We start from the raw sequence: 16,802 nt of genomic DNA on the forward strand, positions 1-16,802 counted from the left end.
GAATATTTTCTCAAGTCCAGCAAAAGACAATGGAATTTACAGACAGTATTTGCAGTTTCAGGAGTCCTTATCAGTATGAGATAGAGAATTCAAGTGTTCTTTCCTGTTTGAAATGCTTCAGACACCCTGGGCTCATACTCTCCAGTGACACTTTGACACTTCCACACTTACCATGCTTGTTACCATGCCTCCTCAGGTAGGTCTTGAGAGCTGGAGGGAGGTCTAGAGTCAGAAGTGCTAAGCTGCTATATACTGTTAAATATACTTAATATACTGTTAAAAAAAAAAAAAAAAGAAAAAAAAAGTCACAGCTGAATTTCTCAGTGTGCCAGCTGATTGGAAAAGCTGTTTTACAAAGCTCTTGCCACATGCGGCATTTCATTGTTCACTCAGTTGTGTTGGTATAATTGTAAAGCCCATTGTAAATGAGGCTACTGAAATGATTTAAGTTAAAAGAATTCTCCAAAAGGAAATGGTTGTTTGTAACAGAGAGAGATTAAGTCACTCATCATCCCTGGAGTCCTGCAAGCAGTTGTATTGACACAGCTGATCTGATGATGAATCTCAGTGCAGGCATGAGCAATTTTGGATGGCTTTGTTGTTGAAATTACTGTCTCGTGAGTCAATAGCCTGAAAGACAACATAGTAAACTGTTCCTGACTGCTCTTAGGAGCTATGTATCAGTTTCTGGATGAGATGAGAAATAATTCTTTAAAGGAAGATAGCAGGCACCTGTAAATGCTATGATGAGTGCTGCTTGATACTGCCGTTTAAGAGGGGAAGTAAGTATATTCCTGTAGTTTAGGCTCAGGATTCAGCTGAGAGGCAGGAGTTCTCAATGTTTTTGTCTTAGTTCAAATCAGAGCAGAGTTAGCTGAGGCTTTCCAGTTCTGCCTAAAGGGAGAGCCAACTGCACAGTCTCAATTGAAAACAGAATCTGCTTTGCTCTCAGAAATGCTTGGTAAGAAGGTTAAGACTTTAGTGTTATCTTTGGGGGTCTTAATGTAAGACCTGCCTCTTTGGTAACACTACTGGCAAATTAGTATTCTCAGTGAGACAGATTTTAGGCTTAAAAACTAGTCTGTGTTCAGGCTATATTTAACCCTGATGATTATAATTAGCTGGTATAAGCATCCTCTATAGCCTGCCCTTTCCCCGGTTTCTATGTGTCTGTGACATGTGAATTCCTTAAGGCAAGGGCCAGGTCTTTGTCTGGAAGAATGACCCCATTGTGACTATTGCTATGAACGAACAAGGGTGTTGTTTTTCAATAATCACAGCTCCTTCACAGCTTACACACAGATTTTCAAGCTAGGATAAAGCAGAAGGAAGTGCTGGTGATGAACTTGTCTGAAGAAGTAGTTTCAGATCAGACCCGAACTCTTTGTGTTTCTATTTGTTTCTTTGTTTTTGGTTTTAAGTCTGATCCATAAAAATATATTTGTTTTGTCCTTTTCCTATTATGTTAGCTTGGATGGGAATGGGTAAGGGCACAAGATTTCTCTTAACTAACAAAGTAAATCATACATTAGCCACAAGAGCTTCATTTCTGCTTAAAAATATTATGTAATTCTTCATGCAGGTTCTGTTTTCCTTTTTTAAATACTGATTAAGTTCTATAATAGAGATAAATATGATGAAGACATATCCTCAGGTCAACAGTTTTGAAGTACTGAGCACTTTTGAGATTATCTCCACTGAAATGATTCTGCAGCTTAGATGAAATTTAAATAAACACCCAAAGGTCTCATAAAAAATGGGCTTTCAAATGAAAATGTTCTTATAAGAAATTTAAAATAGAGTTGCATTCATTACTCTGGAGGACAGCTTTACTAGCTCCTGAATTATTTTCACTGTATACGTATTTCTTTGGCATATTGAGCCAGTTCAGCATACACAGCCCAGAAAATGCTTGGGTTATTTAAAAGAGACGTGTAGCCATAGTTCACTTTTGTTATTCATTATTATTTTTTAGTTTCCTGGTGAGGAAATAAACATTTCCTAGTCAAGAAATGGTTTGAATCCCAATTCTACACAGAAAAAAAAAAAAAAAAAAAAAAAAAAAGCCATGCAATTGTGGCACAATGTGAAGTATAGTAAAAGATGAGTCTTCTTCAGGTGGTTTTCTGTACCTTCTCTTATAAGGAATAGTATACTAATGGGTCTCAAGGTCTTAAGTAAGTCTAGGTATTTGTGAATACAAATTTAGAAAACAGAGATTGAGTGACATATCTCTTACAAGCATTTCCAAATCTGTGAATCTCTGTGAGACCTTGACCAGTGAAAAAATCTGCAGATTTCATTTGAATATCATTTCTGTCATATATAGATTGAGACTTTCTCTTCCTGTGGTTGTCTGTTTTACTGGCAACAAATTGTTTTTGTTGCCAGTGATAATTCTGCCTAATATAAAAGATGTGATTGTCTGTCTTTTCATGGAGTATTTCAACTGATTCTCTGTAAAAAGAACACATTTATCCATATTTTTCTCTTTTTATTTTTTTCCCCTGTTATTTCATTCTGTTCCTTGTTGCTTTTTTGTACTTCCTTTTCTCAATGCGCAATTCAGTTTTACCTTTTGTATGTGAGTGGAGGTGATCCCTAGGGAGGCATCAATAATGTGATGCTTTGTGTCTTTTCTCATGCTTTTGTACCAACATTTGGGAAAACAAACAAAAGAGTTTCTGATAATTTCAAACTGAGAGCTAGCAGATGAGGAAATAATTATTGTCACTCTGCTTATTGACAGAACCATTTTTCCTGTAACCTTCTTTGTCCTTGATCTTAGAGAGGATCAGTAGTGTATGAACTTCTCTAACTTCATTTTCCAAAACTTAATTAAAAGATGCATCAATCAAGTGAAGAAAGCATAAGAGCTGGAAGATGAAGCCAGGAGAAATGTAATGACTAATATATGTATGTGCCCAGGTGGCCAAGAAGGCAAATGGCATCCTGGATTGTGTCAGGAATAGTGTAGCCAGCAGGACCGGGGAGGCAATCATCCCCCTGTACTCTGCTCTGGTGAGGTTGCACCTTGAGTACTGTGTTCAGCTTTGGGCCCCTCACTACAAGAAGGACATTGAGGCCCTGGAGTGTGTCCAGAGAAGGGTTACGGAGCTGCTGAAGGGCCTGGAACACAATTCCTATGAGGAGTGACTGAAGCAACTGGGGTTGTTTATTCTGGAGAAGAGGAGGCTCAGGGGAGACATTATAGCTCTCAGAAACTACCTGAAAGGAAGGTGTGGGGAACTGGGGGTCAGCCTCTTCTCACAGATAACTAGTGATAGGTCTAGAGGGAATGACCTCAAGTTTCACCAAGGGATGTTCAGGTTGGATATTAGGAAAAAAAAATATTCTCAGAAAGCATAGTCAGGCATTGGAACAGGTTGCCCAGGGAGGTGGTGGAGTCACCGTCCCTGGGGGTGTTCAAGGAAAGGTTGGACATGTTGCTTAGGGATGTGGTTTAGTGGGTGACATTGGTCGTGGTTGGACCAGATGATGTTGAAGGTCTTTTCCAACCTTAATGATTCTGTGATTCTCTCTCTATAAATATATATACAGATATAGTATATATAAATATAAAAAACACAAGAGTGATTGACCATGTAACAACACTGTATCAAACAAAAATCTACCTTCTCCACTGCCTATTCTTCCTATGCAGGTATGGAGACATTTTTGCAAGAGTAATATAATTTGTTGGACTTTATTAGACTCAGGACTAATGGAAGGGAATTGGAAGACCATATTTATATAGGCAATCAGCTGGACAGTGACAGTGGTAAATGGTGAAAAAACTGCAATGGTATTCTGTGTGGAATGGAGTCAAGTCACTGTGGTTTGAGGTTGTCTACTGGATTTAAGCTTCTCAAGGGAGATGAAAGAGCATGATAGTTATGTACATATTAATGGGGTTTAAGGATGAAACTCACATTTAATTGCTTTATGATGTCAAAGCTGAAAAGCAACCAAAGACATCTGGGAGCATGAATTCAAAAAACAAAGTCTTAATATGTTTTTGATAACTTCAGACTTAAGCACATAAAGGTATTTGAGTCTCCATATTTTCAACTGAGATGCTTTTACTTGTCTCAGTCCTCAGTAGAAATCTCAGTAGAAAGGATGTCTCTTATTACTCAGCATATATCTTTACTGGGAAAGTGGAGTGAAAACTCTCTTCCTAAATTTTTATTATATCAATCATTATATATGTAGCTTTGTATCCTTAATTTCTCGGTAAGTCTGCGTGTGTCCATGGAACTACTAATGTCATTCTAATTTTGTTTAACTTTCTTGAAAATAAGAATTTTCCTGTAGGCAGACATTTGAAATGTCAGGTGCTTTTGGTGCCTTGCCCCCCCCCCCCCCCCCTTTTTTTTTCTCTCTTTCTCCACTGTTTCATCTTGATAAGGGTTTGAAACTAAAAGATAATGTTCCTCTCACTTTGAGAAAAAAAAAGTTTAAAGAACATTTTAGCAGTTTCAATACTTCACTGCTTTTCTGAACTGATTTTTCTTTAAAGAGCTTTTCTACCTTTGATACTCTGTTAGGTCACCTTGTTATATTAATGACTGTGGAAGGAATCTTTTAAAAAAGGAACCATTGCACTATATAGATATGGAACCTCTACCGTCTCAATATCTCCCAAATTAGAATAATTTCCCTTAGCAGCATATGGTCTCATCATAACAACACTTTATTTTATGTTGGTTTTTGTTGCTTACTAAGATCCTATGTAAGATGTATATGAGCAACACTTTGGAACATACAAGAATTGGTATAAAAACAGGTAGGAAAATCTTTTTTCTTTGGAGAAAAGAAGTTGTAAACTCATTAGTTTCAAATGGATTAAATTGCTATCTGCTTTGATCATATATATTAACAGCATATTTTATTTCACTTACAGTAAACAACCTGTGGAAGGCAAAGAGTTTAAATGCTTTGTCTTCCTTAAAATATATATAAGCAAACTTCTTAAAGGTTACATATGTGAAACCTGATGTTCCTTTAATCAACATTCTCTAGAAAATGTACTAACTGGGCCATAGAATATATTGTAGACAATTTTAAATGTTCTGCATCCATTTAATTCCTCATAGAGCTCTATTAATTTCAGTTAGGATGAATCTCACATGCTCGATCCAACTGCAGTGTGATTAATTGGTAAAAAGGAATAGCAGAAAACATTAGAGACCTGATCCCGCTTATTCATTATGTGAATTGTATCTTATCAGTTTATCTGGAGTGTTATTGATTTCCATGAGACTATATAGCACAATGGCCTGCATGTGTGGACCCATTTATAGAAGCAAAAGCCAGAGGGGTTTGTCCTGTGAATAACGACAGAAATTCTAAGATACCCTAAGGTGTTATACTTGTAGACAAATACAAAGCATGGAAACTGCAACTATGAGTATTTTCTGTTTGAGAGCTACTTAAGTGTTTTGAGTGTGTTTAGTTTGACTTCCTATGTAAAGCAGTCTTACAATTTTCTTCTAGTGTTCCATCATCAAGGCCAAGAACAAGTGGTTGCACTAAATGTATCTTTTTTTGTTTAAGAAAACAGATATGTTATCTTTCAAACCATATATGTAAACTTTCATTTTTTCATAGGAAAAGGATGATGTTCAAATTATTATATATCTTGTTGTGTTTTTTTTTTTTTTATCTCTTTTTGCTAGACTACTGTAAATGACCTTGAAACATCAGAGTTTTTGTCCTGCTGTCTTTAGAAACAAGTTAATTCGTTGGCAGTTTAAAAAAGGCACATATAAGTAAAAACATCCTCCTTCTAACAGCATAGCATCATGTATATACTCCAGCATTTTTTAAGCTAAAAACTTACTGATTTATTATTTTATATATATATATACATATATAAATATAAAAGAACACCTAGGCTGGTAGATTAAGGAAATGCTAAATTTAATAATGAGCACTGAAAATTCTGTGATTAATATGCTGTGTCACACTTTGCATATATACTTCTGTTTAATTCAGGAAAGTCTTCAGTTCCCAATGGGGATTATTTTATAGTTTTGATCTTGTAGTAGTGTCATAATATTGGGGGGAGGAGAAGGGAAGAAAGTTTGTAATACATACACATTTTAGTATTATGTAATAATCAGCCATTTATAATTTACAGAACCACAGAATCACAGAATAGTCTAGGCTGGAAGAGACCTCCAAGATAACAGAGTCCAACCTCTGACCTAATGCTAACAAGTCCTCCACTAAACCATATCCCTAAGCTCTACATCTAAACGTCTTTTAAAGGCCTCCAGGGATGGTGACTCAACCACTTCCCTGGGCAGCCTATTCCAGTGACTAACAACCCTTTCAGCAAAGAAGTTCTTCCTAATATCCAACCTAAACCTCCCCTGGCAAAACTTTAGCCCATTCCCCCTCGGCCTGTCACCAGGCACGTGGGAGAACCTCGCTACAGTCTCCTTTCAGGTACCTGTGGAGTGCAATAAGGTCACCCCTGAGCCTCCTCTTCTCCAAACTGAACAATCCCAGCTCCCTCAGCCGCTCCTCATAAGACTTGTTCTCCAGACCCTTCACCAGCTTTGTTGCCCTTCTCTGGACTCGCTCGAGCACCTCCATGTCCTTCTTGTAGCGAGGGGCCCCAGAAAACTGAACGCAGTACTCAAGGTGCAGCCTCACCAGAGACGAGTACAGGGGGACAAACACTTCCCTGGCCCTGCTGGCCACGCTGTTTCTTATGCAAGCCAGGATGCTGCTGGCCTTCTTGGCCGCCTGAGCACACTGCTGGCTCATATTCAGCTGACTGTCAACCAATACTCCCAGGTCCTTCTCTGACAGGCAGCTTTCTAACCACACATCTCCCAGCCTGTAGCATTGCTTGGGGTTGTTGTGCCCCAGGTGCAGGACCCAGCACTTGGCCTTGTTGAACTTCATACCCTTGGCCTCGGCCCATCAGTCCAGCCTATCCAGATCTTCCTGCAGAGCCTTCCTACCCTCGAGCAGATCGACACACTCACCTAACTTGGTGTCGTCTGCAAACATGCTGAGGGTGCACTCGATCCCCTCATCCAGATCATCGATGAAGGTGTTAAAGAGGACTGGTCCCAGTACCGAGCCCTGGGGGACTCCACTAGTGACCGGCCTCCAACTGGATTTGACTCCATTCACCACAACTCTCTGGGCCCGGCCATCCAGCCAGCTCTTCACCAACGAAGTGGTTGCACCCGTCCAAGCCATGAGCAGCCAGTTTCCTGAGGAGAATGCTGTAGGGAACCATGTCAAAAGCCTTACTGAAGTCAAGGTAGACCACATCTACATCCTTTACCTCATCCACTAAGCGTGTCACCTTGTCATAGAAGGAGATTAGGTTCATCAAGCAGGACCTGTCCTTCCTAAACCCATGCTGACTGGGCCTGATCGCCTGCTTGCCCTGCAAGTGCCACATGATGACGCTCAAGATAATCTGCTCCATGAGCTTCCCTGGCACTGAGGTCAAACTAACAGGCCTATAGTTCCCCAGGTCTACCCTCTGCCTCTTGTAGATGGGTGTCACGTTTGCTAGCCGCCAGTCGAGTGGGAACTCCCCTGATAGCCAGGACTGCCGATAAATGATGGAAAGTGGCTTGGCCAGCTCTTCTGCCAGTTCTCTCAATACCCTTTGGTGGATCCCATCTGGCCCCATCGACTTGCGTACATCCAAATGCTGTAGCAGGTTTCCTCATGGATTGTGGGGGGCACATTCTGCTCCCCATCCCCTTCCACCAGCTCAGGGTACTAGGCGTCCAGAGAACAACTGGTTTTGCTACTATAGACTGAGGCAAAGAAGGCGTTAAGCACCTCAGCTTTTTCCTCATTTCTGGTAACTAAGTTTCCCCCTGCATCCAGTAGAGGGTGAAGATTCTCCTTAGTCCTCCTTTTTGTACTGATATATTTATAAAAACATTTTTTGTTGTCTTTAACAGCAGTAGCCATATTGAGGAGCATATTGAGCTCCTCAAGCTCCAGATCAGCTTTGGCCTTTCTAATTTTGTCCCTGCACCACCTCGCAACATCCTTATAGTCCCCCTGAGTGGCCCGCCCTCTTTTCCAAAGATTGTAAACCCTCTTTTTTCTCCTAAGCTCGAGCCACAACTCTCTGTTCAGCCAGGCCGGTCTTCCGCGCCGGCTCGTCTTTGGGCACGTGGGGACAGACCGCTCCTGAGCCATTAAGATTTCTTTCTTGAAGAGCACCCAGCCCTCCTGGGCTCCTCTGTCTTTCAGAACCACCTCCCAAGGGACTCTGCCAACCAGTGTCTTGAACAGCTCAAAGTCAGCCCTCCGGAAGTCCAAGACAGCGGTTTTACTGATCCCCTTCCTGACTTCGCCGAGTATTGAGAACTCTACCATTTTGTGGTAACTCTGCCCAAGACAGCCCCCGACTACCACATCTCCCACCAGTCCTTCTCTGTTAGTGAACAGAAGGTCTAGCGGGGCACCTCCCCTGGTAGGCTTGCCAACCAGCTGCATCAGGAAGTTATCTTCCACGCTCTCCAGAAACCTCTTGGACTGCTTTCTCTGGGCTGTGTTGTGCTTCCAGGATATGTCTGGGAAGTTAAAGTCCCCCATAAGAACAAGCGCTGACGATTTCACAACTTCTGCCAGCTGTCTGTAGAACTCTTCATCTGTTTCCTCATCCTGGTTTGGCGGTCTATAATAGACCCCCATCAGGATGCTTGCCTTGTTGGCCTTTCCGCTGATCCTAACCCATAGTGACTCAGTGTTATGGGTTACCTGTCCTTGCCATGTATCATACAGAAATACAACAAGGCAGCTTTTACTATTTTTCTTCGCAGTGAACTAAAAGGAGTCTTTCTTTTGTTATTATTTTTATTAACGTGCATTTCCTGCTTTGAAGCAACTTTCCCATTACACTGTGCAGTAAATGCCACGCTGCTTAGTCTCGTGCAAGGTAAAATATTCTGATACCTTTTTGATACTTACCCTTAAAGTGTTTCACAGAGGTCAATGTAAGGTTTATTCACTACTAACAGTGTTTGACTTTATCTTCATATTTATGCTAGCCAAAAGGCTTTCTCAGAACACACCCAAGAGACCAAGTTTTGTGTAAGATGCTGGGGTCCTAATACAATGAACTTATAAAAACTTTTTTTTTTTTTTTTTTTTTTTTTTTTTGTCATTGTCTAAGCAACAGGTCTCTGATTTATCACTTTCAGGGAAAATATTTAACTGTCACAGCACCATAACTTTCAGCTGAATCACACAGATTATATTATACAGATGTATACAGAAGAGCCTTTATAAAAACACAGGCACTGTAGCAGGTGCCCTTCTGTGTATGTTCTTAACATGATAGCACAACATGTCAAAGATGGGGCAGTCCCAGTCTCAGAGAAGAGCCACTATGGACTGACCAGAATCCCCCCCCCCCACACACACATTACCCATCCCCACTGCCAAGGCAGGGTAAAGGAGTCAGGAATTAAGTAGAAAGTGAATGAAGTGAAATTGAGCCAGGGAAGAAGAAGGGGGGTGGTAGAGGAATGTTTATTTTATTTTATTTTATTTTATTTTATTTTATTTATTTTATTTTTTTTGTTTGTTTTGTTTTGTTTTAAGATTTTTGTCTTTGTTATTCAACATCCAAGTCTATTTTAAAGTGGTAATAAATTAATTTCTCCCAAGTCTGTTTTTCCCATGATGACAATTTGTAACTGATCTCCCTGTCTTTATCTCAATCCTTAAGCATTTCCATTTTATTTTGTCTGTGTGCTGTTGAAAAGGAGAAGTGAGGGAACACCTTGGGGGACATCTGGCAGTCAGCCAAGGTCAGCCCACCACAGATGGTTATGTAATGTATATCAAAGGGTTTTATTTCCTGCTCTAATAGAGCATTTATTACAAAGTTGCTTGGTCCTTAGAAACATTGGTGGCAATCCATTTTGTTTTTCCATTTTTTTTTTTTCTTCTCCTTTTTGGAGTTTGCTTTGGCCTGAAGAGGACAGGTATAAATGTTTTGTAATAAATAAATAAATATCTGGGCAGCTCAATATGCCAACTTTTTCTATGCTGTTAGAAGCCTCCCTGAAATACGAATGTCTCTAGATCTTACTACTCTGTGCTCTGCAGCAGATCTCATTCACCTGGATTTTTGTGAAGGTTTCTTGGATGTAAATTATTTCACACAGAATATGTTGACAGTTGAATGCAATTTGGCTTGATCTTGAGTGCTTATATAACTAGCTTATTGCCAAACTTGTCACAGTGTTTCTTCTGATATATCAGATGTATGTCTGCATCTGACATGTTTACCCATATTAAGTTCATTTATATGGATGATGCTCACGCACAACCTCTGAACCAACAGACAGTAACTGTCTTTGATAGGCATGGAGGATGAATGCCTTGAACAGCTTTTTGAACTGCTTCTCTCTGAGAGCACCTACAGTCCATTTCATGGCAAAATTAGACATCAGTTCAAACCATCACTGCGGGTCGTTTGAGACAACATGCTTGCCTTTGCTTTGAATCAAGCACTTACTGCTAAGAGGGATCTTGCTGCCTCTCAGCTGCTCAATGGCACTGGGTAGTTGAGACAGTTCCTAAGTGTGTGATAATCTTTCCTTCACTCTGTACCAGTATAAATTTCCCCTTCCTCATTTCAGCCCAAGCTGCTCCACAGGAAGAGCATCCATGTGACCTGGCACCTCTTCCCCCCTTTCAACAGGCACCACCAGCTGCTGCTCTTCACAGGTGTCCAGCACATGGTATTGTGTGGGCCCTCCTAACATTTGTCACACAAATGGGCAGAGAGAGTCAGAGGAAGCTCATGGAGACATTGACCTCCACAGCGAGATCACAAACTAAAAGCAGAGAAGATTTTTCAAACTGGTCTGGTTAGGTTACATTTTTCAGACTTTCTATTTAAATGAAAATTCTAAGATTCTCATGTCAAAATGGTACATTTGAGTTATAGCTAGTTATATATTTTTAAAATAAGCTCATGTAACAATCACAGCTAGGGAAATGAAACATTTGCAATGATTCCACCTGTTTGTTTTGGTTTTGTTCTTTTCCATTCTTTGTCTTTTCATTTTGATCCATAACAGGATAGCCTTTTTTAAGTCTCAAAATTTGTCAGTATGGACACCTAATTTTAAGTGTGTTCTTGGAATTTTTTTAATTGAATTTTTCAATTTGCACATGTTAAAAACTCAAATATTAGTTTTACTTTTCCTTGTAAGTTTTTGGCTGTGTCATTTCAAACATGTGCTCTAGTTCTCATTTAAGACCAAAGAGAACACTAATGAGAGCAGAGGTTGAATATACTGGAAAAGATGACATTTCTGGGGGTAGTATTTGAAAACGAAGAACTCAAAAACACCAGAAAGCCTAAGCTTATTCTGTATATTCCATACTGAATTGACTAGGTGAAATCCCAAAATCATACATATAAATCTGGAAAACATTCTTTGCAATCAACTTAGTAATATGTTTTTCAGTTTATAAAAACACAAAATGCAGTAGAAACACAGACTGGTTTAACAAAATAGGCCCATTTCCTGATTCACTTTCTCATGAATCAAAATAAAATACATTCCACAAGGCTGCAGTGCCCTCATAAGTCACAGGAAAAGTCACATTAAAAAAATAAAAAAATAAATAAAAAATAAAATAAAACAACAAAATACAACATATATTTAGCTTCAAAGTACTTACCTATTGGGTAGTTGTTCACTGTACATATTTATTAGTGTTTCAATTTGTTTCAGTGGCCTATACAAAGAAACAATAGACAGATAGAACTTTTCTCTCCCAGAGTACCTCTTGTATCCCCAGTGGCACTCAGTCAGCCTCCTGCAGCAAAGCTTCCATTCACTCTGTTCCCTTCAATTAGCACCTTTGGGAATACAGAGCTGAAGAGATGAGTGTTTATCTGAGGGTGTTGTTGAAGCAGTATTTTAGAAAGTTACTGGGATATGGCAATTCATAGGAATTAAAAAAATAATAATCCCAGCATAACACAGTTTACATAAATACTTTGAAAACTTTCAGAACTGTATTTCATTCTGAGGAAATGTCTGCTCTTTCTCGCCTCTGTATACATTCTTTAGTAACTATTTTATAGAATTTCTTTCAGAGAAGAAGATTATTTTCTGAATAAACTGGAAAATATTAACAGACTATTTAAAACCAACAATTGAATAGGAGGGGCTTGGGGAGACTTGAAACAGTTGTGCACTTTGATAAGAAAGGCTTATACTTTTAATATTACCAGTAAATTACCAGTTAGGAAATTTAAAGGAAATACTCTTTTAAAACATCTCCCAAGAAAAACAACACACTGTTCTGGGGGGAGGGAGTATGCTTTTAATCTTTCTCAACTGAGAGGCTGATTTTAGAGGAAGAGTTAGTCTGTCCTGCAATGAATACAGTTATCCTCCAAAGTACTAGTACCGGAATCCAAGACCTTCTACACTCCATGCATAAGCTACTCATGCCATGCATGAGCTGAATAAGGTCCTAAGTGTGCTACCTGGGGAAAACAGCCAGTAGCTGTTCTCAGAAGTTATGTGTAATTAAGACAACATCTCCTGTATGCTTACCGGGTAAATTATTCATCTGTGAAAGGCTATTACTTTTAATGAAAGTGTATCATGTAGTCCAAAGTAGCATAGGCATCTTCCTTTAATATTTTTGTACCTTACTGTATTGGAATTCATGGCATCTTTAAAGTAAATGAAAGCACAGACATCTAATCACTGTTTGAAGAAAAACTGACAAATAAAGATGAAGCTGGAAAATTGTCCAGGCCCTAAGATAGAAAAATAGCATATTATCACCGTCTTTGAGAGGCAGCTGAGAAGATCAGTAAGAAACATAAATGTCAACTACAGAAGCAAACAAAGCTTGGCTTTTCATTCATTCAAAGCCCTGCATAGTTTTGACTAGACTTTCATCTACCCTGATTTGACTGTTTACTTCAGTCTTCAGTGTCATTCAGAATCTCTTTTCCACATTTGCCTTTATCCTTTTCCATTGCTGGAACTTCCCCTCATTTTCTTTTCCTTCCTTTTCCTTCGCTTTCATTCTATCTTCAACTAACTCTAAGTATGCTTCACCCCTAATAAAAATGTGAATTAAAACACTGTAGCCAGCTATCAGAAAAATTATTCTTCCCCCCATCTCCTTCTGCCTTTCTGTGTTTGAATTGCTTTAGCTCACAGCCCTTTCAGACAGAAGCCCATGTATTTCTCTAAGCAAAGAACCTAGCACTTTGGTGCTCCATGATATGTTACAATTCTAAGATGCATGATTAGCATCCATGAAAATACTTGGTGTCAGCTTGAATTAAATACACTGCAGTCCATGTTATAAATGAGTCCATGGAGACTCATTTTATATGTCCGCAGGGAGAAAACTGTCCTATCACATAGGTACTAGAAAGATGAATGTGTTAGTAATTGAAAACAACTTGTTTCAAAACCAACATTTATGTTTTTTTTTTTTCTTTTTTTTTTTTTTTCCTATTTTATGCTAAGAGCTGCTTGTGTATATTTGCATATATAAATGAAACCACATTTGAAAGTATAATTTTGGTGTGGACTAGATCACAAATTACATTATTAAGACCTTTCAATAATAGAAGTTGACATAATATCTGCCAGGTGTTATTCTGAACATGTATTTTGTGTTACAGAATGTGGGCAGGTAACCAGATTAGATACAAACTAAATCTGTTAAAATCCACCATACAGTAATTCATTAACAATATGGACAAAATTCCTATGAAATGCACAGGAATTTCACCATGGGCTTTTTTTAAAGTATGCTGTGAATATTGATATGTTTCCAAATTATACAAATATCATTAGAAAACTGACAGCATACTGTCCTTTTATGAAGACTGCATTGCACAAATGATAAAGGCTAAAAAAAAACAACCAACCAAACAAAAAAACCACACACACAAAAAACATTATTTGCAATGTAATTAAAAACAAACAAAAAAACAACAGTAGGGTATGTCTGCTTTACGTTTTTTGTTTGTTTGTTTGTTTTTTAATCACGAGACATGGAGGATAAAAGACCTTTCCATCTGATGTGGTTCATCTAATACAAGAGTTTTAGTGGTCACCATCCCTGAAATGGTTTAGCACAGCATTCATGCACAACTAGGCAGTGTATTATTGTACAGGATAAGAACTGTTTTTGAGCAAATGTGAGCCACTGTCTGGGAATGCCTGTAAGAACCGTGGAATACAGACAGAACAAAACAGGAAATTCTTGTTTCTTTATAGTTTCTTCGCAAGGACTTTCCTGTGTTCTAATATCAATGATATGCTGAGTATTTTAATTAAATTTAGTATATCATTATTTGTGGAGGAAAAATAATGACGCATTAAATTCAAGCTGAACTATAATGGAAATCCTGTATTCATTATGTATGTATTAAAAATAATCAAGTCCATTACACCACCAAAATAAATCCCAAAGAAATGCAGAAAATTATTGTTGAAACGCTATTTTAAAGTGTTATCAGTTGAGTCATTCTCTGTAACTAGAGATTGCTGTTGATTTCTTTTCAAAGGCAACCAATCCTTTACCCTTTCCAAAGCAAACACGTAGAAATAAAGAAGTGAGACTTCTCACCTTTCAGAATAGGAGCAAGGTTTATATATATATATATATATATATTTAAATATATATATATATATATATTTTTTTTTTCTGTGAGGGCCACCAAGCACTGGCACCTTTTCTGGAAGGATTGTGTAGTCTCCATCCTTGGAGATATTCAGGAGCTCTCTGGACACGGTTACTCAGCATATCATTGATACTAGAACAAAGGAGAAACATAAACCATTTTCAGAACCATTCTGTATTACCTGAAACAAGTATGTCCCCAAAATACTTAATCTCAGGGTTTTGTTCAATAATTTTAATTCATTCTAAATTGTTTTGACTCCCTCTTCTCATTTCCACAATAAATAAATAAATAAATCCTTGAAGAGGTATCAGCTTTTGGTATTTGGACAAGAGATGGAGAAAGACTAAGAAAAGATTAGTGGAAGAAATGTCAGGCAGCCTTTACTTTTCCAGAAGTATTTTCACTTAAATATCTGAGGATGAGAAATATGCAATGTCCATGATGCCTCCTTTTCTGAAATGAAGACATTGTACCATAACTAACTTTTCTTCTCCTTCAGATAGACAGACAACAAAGTCTCCTCAGAATCATAGAATCATGGAGTGGTTTGGGTTGGAAGTGACCTTAAAGATTATTTAACCCCCTTGCCTTTGGCAGAGACACCTCTCACTTGACTATGTTGTTCAAAGCCCCATCCACCCTGGCCTTGAACACCTCCAGGGATGGGGCATCTACTGCTTCTGTGGGCAGCCTGTGCTAGTGCCTACCATGCTCACAGTGAAGAACTTCCTTCTTATATCTAATCTAAATCTACCCTCTTTTATTTTGAAGCTGTTACTCCTTGTTACTATACTTCCTGACAAAAAGTCCCTCCCCAGATTCCCTGTAACACAGAATCACAGAATTGTAGGGGTTGGAACTGACCTTGAAAGATCATCGGGTCCAACCCCCGTGCCAAAGCAGATTCCTTAGAGCGAGCTGCCCAGGTAGGCATACAGAAGGGCCTTGAATATCTCCAGAGAAGGAGACTCCACAACCTCCCTGGGCAGCCTGTTCCAGTGCTCCGTCACCCTCATTGTGAAGAAGTTTTGCATGTTGGTGCGGAACTTTCTGTCCTCCATCTTGTGGCCGTTATCCCTTGTCCTGAAACCACTGAACCACTGAAACCACAAACCACTGAAAAGAGGTTGGCCAAATCCCTCTGTCTCCCACACCTCAGGTATTTATACACATTGATGAAATCCCCTCTCAGTCTTCTTTTCTCCAGGCTGAACAGACCCAGGTCTCTCAGCCTGTCTTCACAGGGAAGATGCTTCAGGCCCTGTATCACCTTTGTTGCCCTCCACTGGACTCTTTCCAGAAGATCTCTGTCTTTCTTGTACTGGGGAGCCCAGAACTGGACACAGTACTCCAGGTGAGGCTTGACCAGGGCAGAGTAGAGGGAGAGGATCACCTCCCTTGACCTGCTGGCCATGCTCCTTTGAATGCACGCCAGGACCCCATTAGCCCTTTTGGCCACCAGGGCGCACTGCTGGCTCATGGTCAACCTGTCATCCACCAGGACCCCCAGGTCCTTCTCCTCAGAGCTCCTCTCCAGCAGGTCGTCCCCCAGCCTGTACTGATACTTCCAGTTGTTCCTTCCCAGGTGCAGGACTCTACACTTGCTCTTATTAAATCTCATTTGGTTTCTTCCTGCCCGTCTCTCCAGCCAGTCCAGGTCTTGCTGAATGGCAGCACAGCCTTCTGGCGTGTCAGCCACTCCTCCCAGCTTTGTGTTATTGGCATACTTGTTGAGGGCAGAGGCTATTAACCGGACCCAACACTGACCCCTGTAGGCCCTCTTTAGGTACTGAAAGGCTGCTATAAATTCTCCCTGGAGCCTGCTCCTCTCCAGGCTGAAAAACCCCAACTCTCTCAGCCTGTTTTCAGTGGCGAGGTGCTCCAGCTCTCTGATCATCTTTGTCTCTGCTAGGTGGACAATAGTTGCCAAGACAGGCAACTATTGTACATTAAATTATATAAAGCAAATGAGCATTTTGTATTCTATTTTAATAATCTATAATAATCATAACCTATTTCAGATTGTTGCTTATTTTTCAAGTTACTTTATTGGGTAAAAATTTCTTTCTTTCTTTCTTTCTTTCTTTCTTTCTTTCTTTCTTTCTTT

At 39.4% G+C, this 16,802-nt stretch overlaps 1 long non-coding RNA gene across 1 annotated transcript in view; it reads right to left on the reverse strand.

The window, feature by feature from the left end:
* Positions 1-9,601: 9,601 nt before the first annotated feature.
* LOC118163037 overlaps positions 9,602-16,802 on the reverse strand; it is a 73,075-nt gene continuing 65,874 nt past the window's right edge. Inside the window, exons 3-4 of the long non-coding RNA XR_004748806.1 lie at positions 11,704-11,884; positions 9,602-10,847 (exon numbers count right to left, since the gene is read on the reverse strand). This is a non-coding gene — a long non-coding RNA (uncharacterized LOC118163037). The remainder of the gene's footprint in view (positions 10,848-11,703; positions 11,885-16,802) is intronic.

This window comes from Oxyura jamaicensis, chromosome 2 (genome assembly GCF_011077185.1).
Source record: "Oxyura jamaicensis isolate SHBP4307 breed ruddy duck chromosome 2, BPBGC_Ojam_1.0, whole genome shotgun sequence".
Classification (NCBI taxonomy): Eukaryota; Metazoa; Chordata; class Aves; order Anseriformes; family Anatidae; genus Oxyura; species Oxyura jamaicensis.